At 43.1% G+C, this 14957-nt stretch overlaps 1 protein-coding gene across 5 annotated transcripts in view; it reads left to right on the top strand.

Moving 5' to 3' along the window:
* The window catches only part of LOC144687166 (semaphorin-3D-like), a 380732-nt gene that overhangs the window by 104956 nt on the left and 260819 nt on the right, over positions 1-14957 (top strand). The window lies entirely within an intron of this gene.

The raw sequence follows: 14957 nt of genomic DNA, 5'->3' as shown, positions 1-14957 counted from the left end.
CAACTGTCCTTGTAAATGAGGTATGGACAATCAGGAGGTCATTATCCAATGGTCAGTTCACTGTAGGTCTTTGGGAATATAGCCATCATCCATTTGATGCATGTAGGTTTTAGGGAGCAGCTTAATGAAGGAAAGAGAGATAGAGAGATTTAGGGAGGGAATTCCAGAACTTTGTGCCAAGCTGATGGCACAGCTGCCAATGGTGAAGCAAAAATCGGGGATGAGGCCCCAAGAGGCCAGAATTGATGGAGTGCAGAGATCTTGGAGAGTTGTAATCTTTCTCAAAAGAATAAGCACGGCAAACTGCAGAGCAGTGGGAGCTGACAGGTGTAGAGGAAATAGAATTGTTTGACTACAAAACTGTTCTTTGGAATACATTTACTTTAAAGAACTCAAACTTGGTTGAATACTTATGATGGTATTATACTAAGATATGCTTATTAATGATTATATAGCTCAAAAATTCTGAACGTTTTTCAATATATTCAACTATGCATGCTGTGATTCAATCATAGTCAACAACAACTTATTTATATAGCACCTCGTAACATGTTGAAATGTCCCAAGGTGCTTCACAGGAACATTATAAAACAAAGTGTGACACCGAGGCACATAAGGAGGTATTAGATCAGATGGCAAAATCTTGGTCAAAGAGGTAGGTTTTAAGGAATGTTTTAAAAATAACTGTCAGATATTCTTTTATCCTAGAAGTTAATGTGTGTTTGAAATATTTGATGTGGTAAAAGAAGATGTGAAAAGTAGATCCCTGACTGAAGATAATACATCTGCAGTCACAGGATGTTGCAATACAGAAATGGGAAACTGGGTCCAGCAATGTTGTGCTGGTGTTTTCTCTCCAAATGTGACTGCTGTAATCAAACTCTCTCAATTGCTTAAAAATCTGCTGATTGGATTGGGAATTGCATATAGAAAGAGTGAACTAAGTGACTACTGCAGCTGAGTTGAACTTCTGTACCTGAATCAGAATAATGCTGCGATCAGCTATGCAGTTTTCTTGAGACGTCTTTAGTTTTGAACCAACATGCAATTGTGTAAAGTGCATGTCTGCGTTTTTTCCATCTGTCATTTCAAAGCACACTGTTTACAGCACGTTTATCTGCATAGTTGTTTAAAACCTGACGTTTCCTTCCTTATTCATTTCCATGCTTTGTTAAATGTATAATTAGGATAATTGCTATCTAAACTCAGTGCTGTCATCTTTTCTCGAGATATAAACATGCAATTAAATGCCAACATAACTAAAAGAGGAAGAGAACGCAATGTAATCATGTTTCCTTGGCCATGAAAGGAGACAGTTTACTATGCATTGAGATTACATAGCATTAACTGCTGATCACTAAGAATAGATTTGGGGCAATGGACCTTATACCTTTAACTATCATTAACATTGAGGTAGAGTTATACAGCTTCTGTGATAGAGGAAGAGGCAAAGTTTAACCGCTGGCTTCTTTGTTCCCATCCTTTGCCAGATCCAGCATGATTTTTTTTCTTTACTGTTATCTTGTTCTGAGCTGAAAAAGGACATTGAGAAGAGGTCTCTGTAGGAATGGCTGGATCTGGTGGGCAGGACAGCTCCTCATTGGCCTGCTCCTAATCACAATATTCCGAAACAATCAATGAGCAACAAAGCCCACGTCCCTAATCTTTCATTATTCCCGAAATTCTGTACAGTCAGCCATCCCGGGAGGCCAATTCTTTTGAATAACCATTTTTCTCTCATACGGAGAGAGTACTTTTGACTGAACAGATCAATTTCATTGAAAGAGGTTGCAGGTGAAAGAATCTCTTTGCCATTCAAATGAACACAACAAATCCTGGAAATGCTCAGGAAGTCTAAGACATCTGTCGCGAGAAAAGACGGCAACATGTTGGGCCATGACCTTTCGTCAGCCCCCTGTCTGCTGTTACTGTGTGATTAGGCTTGTCTTTACATTAGCAAATCTCACTTGCCAATACTGCAATGGGGCAATAGGTTTTTTGTCAGGGTTTTCAGACTGAACCTAGTCGGGCATTATTCCATCAGTTAATAGTGCGATTTCTCGCGTAGACAGCAGGGTTGCTAGCTGCTCATTAGGGTGTGGCAGTTCAGCAAAACCACAAAGGATTCTAAATTGTAATGTTTGTTCTCCAGTTGCAAGCTTTATTTTGAGCTCCACCACTCCAGAAATGAACAGCATTAGCATTTTAATATAAAGATGTGTAATGAGGAACGGTTCATGTCACAACCCAACATCTTTCACTGACCATGTACAATCTGCTCTGTCAAGGCTGCCATCTATTTAATTTCCTGATGGGAAATTCTGCAGAATTAATCACTTCCCTAAGGTTGTCAAAAATAATCCAGAGTATTCATCCAGTTTCCTAATCTCCCCTCTCACCTAGCTAGGCATTATTGAAACAACAGGAAGATCACTCGAATCAATAAATGCCTGGGTAAAGTGTCGGAATAGTGGTGCCAATCTGTGTTCATGTGGAAATCATGGAATAAGCAGGATTAACGTGAAAAGACAGGTTAAAAATCCGCCTTTATTTTTACATTCATTTCTACTTCCCTACTTCATCGGGTCCTGGGCTAGCTGCTGACTAACAGCTGCCTAATGACATTCCAGTTGCAGTGTTAAAAGGAATAAAGCTTTGCAAAGGTCTGCACTTTAAATCTAGTCCGTGTTAAATGGAAGATGTGGGTGACAGCTGTTGAAATACCCTGCTCTGGTCTGGCTGTTCATTTCTGGCTTTCATAAAGCTGTCCTCAGGTTCTTGACCGTTACTCATTCTCATCCATCATATGGACTTCTTGTCCATTTATTTTCCAGCGTCATTCTGATTGCAGATGGCAGAGCAAGTGGAAATTCTGAGCTTTGAGCAGAGAGACTTTTGTTTGCTCAGTAGCTGCTTGGATGAGCTCCTGCAGAAAAAAAAAACAAGCATGTGAAGAATAAATGTGAGACTGTTCATTTCCAGCCTTGCTCCAGGTAGATCCCCTCTCTTATCAGGTCTGCTGTACAATCTGCAGATCTGGGATGTGGTTTGCTTTAATGAATTGCAGTGCTATCTTTTACAGAGTTAGATCAGGAGTTTAGATATGGTTATAAAATAAGGAGTTGTGTTGAAAGCTCAGCGGTTTCTGCAGGTCCCAAGGCAAGTTTAAAACTATTGCAGCAATCTGCTTCTTTAAGGTGGGCGAGCATAACAGTTTAAATTGCTTCATCCTGTGTGGGACATTTACAATACATAATGACATTCAACAGAAAATAATTCCATCACAGGTTTGTCTTAGTTTGTTACAAATAATTTGGATGATTAAATTTATTCTTTAATCTGTCTCAAATTGGCCAAATTTCTTGCATCCTAAAGTAAAGCCTTGCTAATCTGATAGTCTGGGCATTTTCTAAAATATCTGTATCTTAGTCTGGAAACAGGTTTTAGCCTGGTTAAATTGGTAACACTGCTGTCTCTCGGTCAGAAGGATTTTGGTCTGGAAATTCAAACATACACGGCCCACTTTCTGATCATTAAATAATCTGCCAGACCTCCATTATGGCACTTGAAGCGCGTGTGGATGTATGCCACCCGCTATATTGGTCTAGTCAAAGCTGTCCCAGGATCATGCAGGCATTTATCCCTTTGCACACACACATCAGAGGTTTAATGCCTGCTTGAAGTCTCTTGTGCAAGATTGGGTTGTCTTAAATGTAGGCAGTGCCAGAATGGTTCAGAAAAAAAATATGTACAGAAGACCTAAACAACAGCCCCAGACATAGCAAGCCATCTCAGAAAGATCCACCTTGGAGTTGCGAGGTCCATGAGTGTTTCCCCCTACTCCATATTCAATTTCACTGCCCCACCCTAATTGCCATGTCCACCTCCTGACCACAACCTTATGCCTCCTCCACCATGCCCCACCCTGACAGCCAATGCCAAGCCCTCCCGATTTCTGTGTTATTTAGTACAGAAAGCTTCTTGCTGCAGCTCACGTAATATTTGGCAATAATGATGTCCTCTGGCATCTCCCTGGGAGCAGGTATTGCATCTGGAATGTTAATTGTTGCAATTAGTGGTGAATTAGGTAATCCTGGTCTCCATTTTACCACAGTTTATCTGGTCCGTTCTTTTCTTCTTGAGCCTGGTTCTAATTAACCCTGTTAGATAATTGGTACAGCATGACAGCTACTTACTGGAGGCAATTTTGTAGCCTCCACAGGACCTTACTGGAGAGATGAACTGCTTCTCATCACAACCCCAGGTACCATATCCTGCTTCAACTTTCATGTGGTTATAGCCATGAGGATGTTTTCCTTTACAAGACCAGCTAGGTCTGTGGCGAGTCTGTACGGTGAAGTTCCGTTCTTCGTTAAAGCTGTGGTTAATATTTCCATGCCTAGTTTATTCTTGAGTTTATTGCTTGATTTTGATTCTGGATTTGACTTCTATGGTGTGCTATTACTGTCCGATGCTAAAGCAATAGATGTTCCACATTCCAATACATAGACTCAGCAAAATAATCATAATGACGCTGATACACCAGCCTCAACTTCTGGCAGTTTACCCCAATTGGATGAAATAATAAACTATTTAAGTTGTGTTTGTTTGAAGTTATTTCTTCCTTAGCCTGTCCTAATTGTGGTTAACATATGCACAGTTTTCTTTCTTAATCCCATCTGTCTTAACTTATTGCCTGAAGTCAGATACAGTGAAGCCTCTACAATAAACTATAAAATAAAACAAACTCTTTGTGTAATCACATAGCCTGAAATGGCTCCTGAAGCACTGGTACTTTGCCTAGTTAAGCAAAACCTCTTATTAAAAAGGTTCCACTATGATTAGAAAAACCAACACATTTACAGCAGGTCTGTACTTCTGTAAGAATACATCTATGAGGATGGTTCCAGGAATGAGGGACTTCAGTTACGTGGGTAGATAGCAGAAGCTGGGTTGTCCTCCTTAGAAAGGAGAAGATTGAGAGGAGGTTTGATGGAGGTATTCAACATCATGAAGGATCTGGACAGAGTAGATAGGGAGAAACTGTCCCTGTTGTTGGAAGGGTTGAGAACAAGAGGGCATTGATTTAAAGTGGTTGGCAAAAGAGTCAAAGATGACATGAAGAAAACATTTTTTTATGTGGTGAGTGGTTACGATGTGGAATGCACTGCCCAAGAATGTGGTGGCAGTAGTTTGAATTGTAGCTTTCAAAAGGGAATTGGATAAGCACCTGAAGAGAAAACATTTGCAGGTTTATCGAGAAGGGGTGGGGGAGTGGGACTAATGAAATTGCTCTTTCGGTGAGCCAACATTGGCTTAACAGGTATAATGATCTTCTCCTGTGCTGTTACCATTCAAGGATTCTGTAACATTGCCTGAATATTTTAGTTATTGTGTAATCAGTTGGCTTGACTACTTAACTTCAGAATATTACAAAACAAGAGCCTTCAATTTAACCCAGAATTCAGTAGGCAACAAAAATGTCAAACCCCCTGCTAGTGGCAATATGAGGATCGGATCTCACACACCCCTATTGCTGGTCAGCTTCCTGTCTGATGTGGGCAGGGGATGCTAACTGGCCTGTGGGCTGGCAGGAATAGAATTTTGGGTGGCAGGATCAGTTGCTAGCCAGGACCACCTTGCTGACACCAAATATGGAGATCAAGGCCAATTAGATGGTACCCTCTGCTTGCCCTGCTCTGTCACCGCTCCTCACTCCTCCTTTCCATCCTATCTCCAGCTCTAACTTCAACATAATATCTTCAGTGCAGCTTACCAACTGTTTCAGGTTTTGTCACATCACCAAACATTACTGATCTTTCCCTATTCACTGGTGCTGTCCTTGTCTCTGTCAAGACTACCTCATTGCCTCTTTTCTGAAAAGAAATGCCCTTAACCAATCTTGTGCTGAATACTCATCGCCAAAGGGACAGGAGAACCCATTTTCACATTCCACTATCACTCTAACTTGAACCTGCCCTTTCTTAGTATGACTTTGAATATGTTGTCATTACCTGATGTCTCCCATGACTCCCTGCTTAAATCCCCCGAATCCAGTTCTGACTTGCCCATTCTATTGAAACTTCCCTAATGAAAGTTACCAGTGATATTTTGTTTGCCTGTCGCCACAATTTTCAGTCTCTCCTTGTCCTGTTTGACTTCTCCACTGCTTTTGAATTTTCTAATCATCCAATTCTTCTTTGTTGCAACTCCCTCAAGGCCCATATTTATTCTCTCCTATCTTAGTTCCACTCCTATCTCTCACAATGATTATTGTGCTGAAATTATTTTTCCTCATGACTTGAACTTTGTGGGTAGATTCGTCCCAGATTTACACTAAGTGCGGTAGCGGACGGGAAAAAGGATGTTTTACCCGCCAGCCGCAATGGCGAGTTTTTGCATTGTGTTGTCCCATTCCCGGTGTGTCCCACCTCGTTAATAATGTATTCACGGGGAACATGCCAGATCACAGTTGGCCGGGCTCGGATTTGCCCACCACTTCGTGACCTCAGCACTTCCTCGCTCCGGGCGCCGCACCAGAGCACATGCGTACTTCATGCCTTCAGACCAGGGCTGCTCCAGGTGACAGATGACTCCAAAAGCAAAGAAGACAGCAAGTCCCCTTACTCCTTCCTCCCACTGGCTTCCTTCCTGCCCCACCAAACTCCATGCTTGGACACCTTCTGCCCCACCGGACTCCTTCCCCCACTCTGAACCCCTTCCCCGCTCTGAACTCCTGTCCTTACACCTTCCTCCCCCATATATCTACCTCTCCAATTGCCGCATTCTCCTCCATTACACCCTCCCTACCCCCGTACTCCCTCCTCCCCCCTCCCAACCTCACCCCCTGACACCTTCACCCCCCACATCAGCCCCCGACACCTTCAGCTGCCTTTCCCATCCATGATCTGAGCAAGGCCTTAACGGCAAGTCCCAGCTTCGGCACGTCACACTTGTCCAGACATGTTGTGGACTGGTGTGTTTTCACATTAGCGCAAAGCAAAGCGGGTTCACGCTGGCCTCCAGTGGGATTGGCATTCCGCCATGGCAGACACCATCGGATGACCATCACACTGGCGTGAAAACGATTTTTGGCCATATTGGACCCCCCGTGCCTGCCATGATGCCCAATGCCAATGGGTCAGAAAATTCCAGCCAGTGTTTCACCTTCAATGTCTGCAGAGTTGCATTTTATTTCAGTTTACTATGCAAAACATTTCTTCCAACTCACTGTTAGTAAAAGCAAAACCATGGCCCAGGTTTTCCTTGGCGCTGACTCCTTGGGTATTGTCCGGGAAGTTTGATCTTCCAATGGGCAATTCACCTGCTTCCGAGGACCCTCTTAAAAAGTCTAACTCTGAGCTAGAGTCAGAGACAGCTCCTACTTACTTACCTGAATAGTTAGCCAAAAATGTTAGACAGAAAAATACTAGTCTAAATCCTGGGTAACTACCAAACTAACCCCTGCCCCCCAACCCCAACCTCACCACTCGACTCTCCCCTGCCCCTGACTACCTGCCGCCCTGACCTGATCGAACCTCACCACCCAATTCCCCCTGAGTCCCCTGATCTGACCTGATCCGATCTCACCACCCAACTCCCCACAACACCCTCAGACCTGATCGATTTCACCCCCCCACCCCAGTACTACTCTACCCGCCTACCACCTTGCCCACCTGCAACCTCACCCACCTGCCACCTACTCCCTTACCCTTTTACCTCACCCACCCTACTTCCTTACCCACTTACCTCAACCAACCTACACGCCTACAAACTCGCCCATTCACTCACCCATTCACTCATAACACTAACACACTGAAAAGCTCTTGAACTGTCCCAGCTTTTCAGCGTGTTAGTGCTGTCAAAAGGAAGCAAGGCTTGTCTTCCCCTGACAGTCCAGTGATATGAAGAAGCAGTTTGATTTCAGGTACCCTCCACATTTCTGGAAAAGCCGGGATTGCAAGTCCCGGCCAGAAATGCAAAACTCAGGTGGGTGCTTGAAAGTGGGAGTGGAATGGCAATTCGATGGTGATTGCCGTTCCTCAGAAGATTCTGGCCATTCTTCCTCTCGCTGAGCTTACAATCCTTTCTCACCTCTTCTGATAACATTCCAGTTGTCTGTCCATGCTAGATCCAGAAGGCCCTCAACTTTGGTTTGAACCTGAGCTGACCTTCACATTCCATATTTGGGCAGTTTTTCAAGCTGCAATTTTTCACTTTGAGAATATTTATCTCCTTAACTCTCTCTTCCATTGAAATGCTAATCCATGCCTTCATCATGTCAGGAATCAAACTCTTAAGTGGCATTCTGACCAGTCTTATAAGCTTCAATTATACTAAAACACTCTGGGTCAATTCCTTTCATTTGCCACATCAGAAACCACCATTAATCCTTTCCTTACCAAATTCTACTGATTCCAATGTTCTCCAAAGCATTGACTTCAAAGTCTTTGACATGGGTTCAAATCCCTGCACTGCAGCTGGTGGAATTTAAATTCAATTAATAAATCTGGAATTAAAAACAGTCTAATGATGACCCTGAAACCATTGTCAATTGTTGTAAAAACCCACCTGGTTCACTAATGTCCTTTAGGGAAGGAAATCTGCCGTCCTTACCCGGTCTGGCCTACATGTGACTCCAGACCCACAGCAATGTGGTTGACGCTTAAATGCCCTCTGAAATGCCCTAGCAAGCCACCCTCTTGTATCAAACCACTACGAAGCCTAAGAAGAATGGAACCAGACAGACCACCCAGCATCGACCTAGGTACCAGAAATGACAATGGCAAACTCAGCCCTGTCGACCCTGAAAAGTCCTCCTTACTGACATCTGGGGGCTTGTGCCAAAATTGGGAGAGCTGTCTCACAGACTAGTCAAGCAACAGCCTGACATAGTCATCCTCACAGAATCATACATTACAGATAATGTCCCAGACACCACCATCACCATCCCTGGGTATGTCCTGTCCCACCAACAAGAAAAGCCCACCATGTGGTGGTACAGTGGTATACATTGGGCAGGGAGTTGCCCTCGGAGTCCTCAACATCAACTCTGGATCTCATGAAGTCACATGGCATCAGGTCAAACATGGGCAAGGAAACCTCCTGCTGATTACCACGTACCGCCCTCCCTCAGCTGATGAATCAGTGCTCCCCATGTTGAACGCCACTTGGAAGAAGAACTGAGGGTGGCAAGGGCACAGGATATACTCTGGGTGCGGGACTTCAATGCTCATTCCCAAGAATGGCTTAGTAGCACCACTACTGACTGAGCTGGCTGAGTCCTGAAGGATATAGCTGCTAGACTGGGTTTGCAGCAGGTGGTGAGGGAACCAACAAGAGGGAAAAGCCTTCTTGACCTCATCCTCCCCAAACTATCTGTCACAGATGGATCTATCACAGTATTGGTAGGAGTGACCACCGCACAGTCATTGTGGAGACAAAGTCCCGCCTTTACATTGAGGATTCCCTCCATCGTGTTGTGTGGCACTAACACTATGCTAAATTGGATAGATTTTGAACAGATCTAGCAACAGACTGGACAACCATGTGGCACTGTGGGCCATCAGCAGCAGCAGAATTGTACTCAAACACAATATGTAACCTCATGGCCCAGCATATCCCCCACTCTACCATTACCATCAAGTCAGGGGATCAACCCTGGTTCAATGAAGAGTGCAGGAGGGCATGCCAGGAGCAGCACCAGGCATACCTCGTCAACCTGGTGAAGCTACAACACAGGACTACTTGCGTACCAAACAGCATAAGCAGCAAGAGACAGACAGAGTTAAGCGATCTGACCACCAATGGAGCAGATCTAAGCTCTGCAGTCCTGCCACATCCAGTCGTGAATGGTGGTGGACAATTAAACAACTCACTGGAGGAGGAGGCTCCACAAATATCCCCATCCTCAATGATGGAGCAGCCCAGCGCATCAATGCAAAAGATAAGGCTGAAGCATTTGCTACAATCTTCAGCCAGAAGTGCCGAGTGGATGATCCATCTCGGCCTGCTCCAGAGGTCCCCGGCATCACAGATGTCAGTCTTCAGCCAATTCAATTCACTCCATGTGATATCAGGAAATAGCTGAAGGTACTGGATACTGCAAAGGCTATGGGCCCTGACAACATTCCAGCAATAGTACTGAAGGCTTGTGCTCCAGAACTAGCCATACCCTTAGTGAAACTCTTCCAGTACAGCTACAACACTAGCATCTACCTGGCCATGTGGAAAATTTCCCAAATATGCCCTGTACACCTGTTTCCTAGGTATGTCCTGTTCCGTCAGGGCCACTCAACTCCTGAGCTCATAACAGCCTTGGTTCAAACATGGACTAAATTAGCTGAACTCCAGAAGTGAGGTGAGAGTGTCTGCTCTTGATATCAAGGCAGTATTTGATTGGGTGTGGCATCAAGGGGCCCGAGCAAAACTGGAACTCAGTGGCCCTGGCGGAATCCAAACTGGGCGTCAGTGAGCAGGTTATTGCTAAGCAAGTGCTGCTTGATAGCACTGTTGATGACCCCTTCCATGACTTTACTGATGACCAAGAGTTGACTGATGGGTGGTAATTGGCCGGGATGGATTTGTCCAGCTTTTTGTGGACAGGACATACCTGGGTAATTTCCACATAGCCAGGTAGATGCCAGTGTTGTAGCTGTACTGGAACAGCTTGGCTAGGGGTATGGCAAGTTCTAGAGCACAAGTCTTCAGTACTATTGCTGGAACGTTGTCAGGGCCCATAGCCTTTGCAGCATCCAGTACCTTCAGCCATTCCTTGATATCACATGGAGTGAATTGAATTGGTTGAAGACTGGCACCTGTGATGCTGGGGACCTCTGGAGGAGGCCAAGAAGGATCATCCACTTGGCACTTCTGGCTGAAGATTGTTGCAAATCAGCCTTGTCTTTTTTTCTAAATTTATTCTAAATGCATTAATGCTATCATAAGTGAGTCACAGTTCATTTCCTTTCCTGTATGTTCTATATTTCAGTGAATTCAATATTTCTTATCCCATCATTATTTAATTAGTTATGTTGCTACATCAAACTCCTGTCTAAGCATTTTAACCCAGCGACAGTTTCCAAACTTTCGTAACATGTAGATGATTAATTTCTTCAATCTTAGCAATCTTAGGTATTATAATGGTGATGTGATTATATTTTCCTCATAATGATATTGAGTATTGGGTCATATCTTCCTTCATTCCTGCAACCGACTTGTTAGAAGTTGACATCTAACCACTCCCCTGATCCTTTACTGTAACTGCCCCATGTCACTAGTGTTTCTTGCATTAAACTCATGTAGCAAAACATCCCACTCTTGATAATTCAAAGTCATTGTTTGTGCTAAAAATTAGAATTAAATGATCATTTGAATTACGCAACACAAACAACATAGGAACATAGGAGCAGGAGTAGGCCATTCAGCCCATCAAGCCTGCTCCACCATTCAATATGATCATGGCTGATCATCCATTTCAATGGCCTTTCCCCACACTATCCCCATATTCCCTTGTGTCATTGGCATTTAGAAATCTGTCAATCTCTACTTTAAACATACTCAATTACTGAGCTTCCATGGCCCTCTGGGGTAGAGAATTCCAAAGATTCACAATCCTCTGAGTAAAAAAAAAATCTCTTCATCTTGGTCCTGAGTGGTTTCCCCCTTATTTCGAAATTGTGTCCCCTGGTTCTAGATCCTCCAACCAAGGGAAGCATCTTACCAGCCTCTACGCTGTCTATCGCTTTAATGAGATCACCTTTCATTCTTCGAAACTCTAGAGCATACAGATCCAGTTTCCCCAATCTCTCCTCACAGGACAGTCCCGCCACCCTGGGAGCAAGGCTGGTGAACCTTCGTTGCACTCCCTCCATGGCAATAATATCCTTCCTAAGGTAAGGGGATCAAAACTGCACACAGTACTCTAGGTGCGATTTAACCAAGGTTCTATACAATTGAAGCAAGACTTTGCTACTCCTGTACTCAAATCCTCTTGCAATAAAGACTAACATACAATTTGCCTTCCTAATTGCTCGCTGCACCTGCATGGTGAATTAGTGCTGATAAAATTTGATTTGTCAGATCATTTAGAATTAAGTGATTCTGAATTAAGAGGACGAGCTTGCACATCAATCTGAAAAAAGGCACTTAAACTTTAAAAAAAACTTTTCCCCCAATTTTCTTCCCTTCCATTCTCCCTCTCCATTTCCTCATTTGACATTCCGGAATCACTGACTCGTGATCAGAGATGGAAATCTAGCTCACTTTCCTCCCTGGTAAAGCGGCATGGAGGCTGATTGGAGTTCTCTTACACGCCCCAGGTAACACTATAATAAACCTGGAACTTCTGGCTAGATGGCTCAGAATCACACTACACTGAGCCATCAAAGTGGTGATCACGAGATCACCTGATGCCTAAATTTAATAGTCATATCAATATGTTATATCTATAACAACTGTACAACTGTATAAAGCTTATCAGTAGAGTTGGAAGCTGAGATGACAAACTGCAGTGATGAGATCTGTAAAGTTTCACATTGAAGGAATGCAGAGTGGCAGCAGTGCATATTGAAAATGCAAGTGCCCACTCACTGCTATCCCAAGGTGAGGCTGACTGTGTATTTATCCTCTGTCTTATCCAGATATTAGCATTGCCCCAGCAATGAGGCAGCAAAGCAGACTGCCTTTGCAAATAGTGAATCTTGCACTGGTGAAAATGTTAGGCAGTGGTTACTCAGTAATATGTTTATGTTTTCACAATTTTCCTTTATTGTGCGAAAAGATTGTCTCCCTTCAGACATTTCTAAAATTATAAACCTCCTTTTAGCAAGCGGCAAGATTTCGTCACCACCAGAAATACTGCAAGACCATAGTTCTACTGCACTGACTGGTTTCACTCAAACATCTGCACAAATTAATGAAGACCAGGAAGACTGAAGTTATACTGCTGAATCTGCACACTCTAGTTAGGATAACAGGGTTCACTGGCACGGCCAATTAAAAACCAATATTAAGAGCTGGTGAGCTAGCCGGTATGTTGGGAAATGTATACCTGACAAATCCCTATAGGCTGTCCTCATTAATCATTTGTACAGGCTTGTGGCAGTCAGTCAAATTCATGAGAGCTACCTACCTTTAACAATCCGGGAAAGCAAAAATACCTTCATAAACATAGTAGGTAGAGAGAAATTGTCTCCATTTGTCGGTTGGGGTGGGGGTGGGGTTGTTGGTGAAAACCAGAGGACACAGGTTTTAATTTTTTGGAAGAAGAACCAAAAGCAACATGAGGAGAAACTGTTTTATGCAGCAAGAGGTTATGATCTGCCTAAGGGTAGGGTGGAGGAAGAATTTAATTGTGCCTTTCAAAAGGGAATTAGATAAATAATTGAAGGGAAATAAATTGCTGGGCCATGGGGAAAGCACGGGGGATTGATCCTGCAGACAGCTGGCGTGGACACAACAGATGACTGACCTCCTTCCGTACTGTAACTGTTGTGTCAAAGCATACCTTTTAGCATGGTTTAAAGTGTTTTCTTAAGAGAACAATATAATTCTTCTATGTCTTTAACTTATTTTTAATGTCCTTTTAATCCTTTGAATTTGTTCTGCATTTACATTACATAATGTCGGCTGATAATGTGTCTTTAAATGTTAAAAGTGCAGACTGCCAGGATCTTCCCACTTGTTTAATAATGATAAATAATTTTAAAATAAAGTAGTATTAGAGGAGAGACTATCTCCTGGACATGATCTCCCACAGCTTTGCAAAATGCGACATGGGTTCACAGGATGAAATTCCACGTGACCATTAAATTGACAGAATCACTGGGCTGCGCTCGCTGTAGTGAGGCTTTTGAAACACAGTTCATGTGTTGTGTAATTGTCTCAATTTTTTAGACTCCGAAACACAAATGAAAATTATAGAAAAACCTCTCCAAATGACCACAGAATGGCAGACCATCCCAGTTTTCAATAATATGTCCCCGGATCTCGGATATCACTTACTCTTCCACTAAATTAGAACTCGTAAAATTCTCCCTCAAATAAATAAAGTTATTGTATATAACTCTTAAAAATTGTATAAGTTGAGATGGGATGGCCCTTCTGTGCCTGCACGAAATACATAAACATCCTGCAATTAGGGAATCAAGGAATGCCTTTTAGTGAGTCTTAAAAGTACTCAAACACTGTTCCTAGTGACACATCCTCCTCTGATGGAGTGCAGTGAACAGAACAATACAGAGCCTATTTTTGGACTGTTTTCACAGCCAATGAAACAAGACTTGCTAGTGTGTACCTTTAAACTTTGAAAGGGACATCATCAAGAAGTGCACCATGGACTAACTCAAGAGATCAAAAAGATATCAAAAATAAATTTGTTACAGTTCCCTGTGTCGCTGTCTGAAAATAACACCATTTTAAACTGTATGCTGATATGAGTTTATAGAAAAATGTTTCTGTTTCCCTGATTGAAGTTCCTCAGGGCCGTTCCTTGTTCCTTTAACAGTGACTGCACAGGCAGCAGGCGGCATGGATTGAAAGTATAGATCTATGTTTACAGTCTGCATCATTTAGAACTTTGCCTATAGCAGTGAGAGACCACAACTCCACTTTTGGCTGCTGCCTGTTAGTTTTCCAGCTTAGCTGTGTGAAACATCATTGGGTTGGAAGTTTTAGCCTCTGGGCTGTTGATAGCACCACCTACTATTCACTTACCTGTGGGGTGTCATACCCGGCTCTGACACATAATTCCCTAGATTCCTAGAAGCAGAACCCTTCAAACGATTACAGGCATGGTTAATTAGACTTGGCACCAGAAGAAAAGCTCTTTTTTTTTTCACCCAACTACTATAAAATTTAACATCGTGTTTGCTTTCATCTTCATATTTGAGACCCCCATTAATATTATTTCCGTTTTCCATAATTTATTTATGAAGCACTTACTGTTTGCCCTATTA

The sequence above is a fragment of the Cetorhinus maximus genome, chromosome 12, assembly GCF_964194155.1.
Source record: "Cetorhinus maximus chromosome 12, sCetMax3.hap1.1, whole genome shotgun sequence".
Taxonomy (NCBI): Eukaryota; Metazoa; Chordata; class Chondrichthyes; order Lamniformes; family Cetorhinidae; genus Cetorhinus; species Cetorhinus maximus.
The sequence above is the reverse complement of the archived record's forward strand: the minus strand, read 5'-3'. Positions and strand labels throughout refer to the sequence as shown.